Consider the following 222-nt stretch of genomic DNA (forward strand, 5'->3'; position numbering starts at 1 on the left):
GTATACTGTGTGTACTGTGTGAACTGTGTATACTGTGTGTACTGTGTATACTGTGTGTACTGTGTGAACTGTGTATACTGTGTGTACTGTGTGTACTGTGTATACTGTGTGTACTGTGTGTACTGTGTATACTGTGTGAACTGTGTATACTGTGTGTACTGTGTGTACTGTGTGTACTGTGTATACTGTGTGTACTGTGTGTACTGTGTATACTGTGTGTAC

The 222-nt window shown here is 40.5% G+C and overlaps 1 protein-coding gene across 1 annotated transcript in view; it reads right to left on the minus strand.

Moving 5' to 3' along the window:
• The window catches only part of ppt1 (palmitoyl-protein thioesterase 1 (ceroid-lipofuscinosis, neuronal 1, infantile)), a gene marked incomplete at its 5' end in the record, with an annotated part of 6,054 nt that overhangs the window by 3,655 nt on the left and 2,177 nt on the right, over positions 1–222 (minus strand).

This window comes from Nematolebias whitei, chromosome 19 (genome assembly GCF_014905685.2).
Source record: "Nematolebias whitei isolate Nwh7 chromosome 19, NemWhi1, whole genome shotgun sequence".
In the NCBI taxonomy this organism is placed as follows: domain Eukaryota; kingdom Metazoa; phylum Chordata; class Actinopteri; order Cyprinodontiformes; family Rivulidae; genus Nematolebias; species Nematolebias whitei.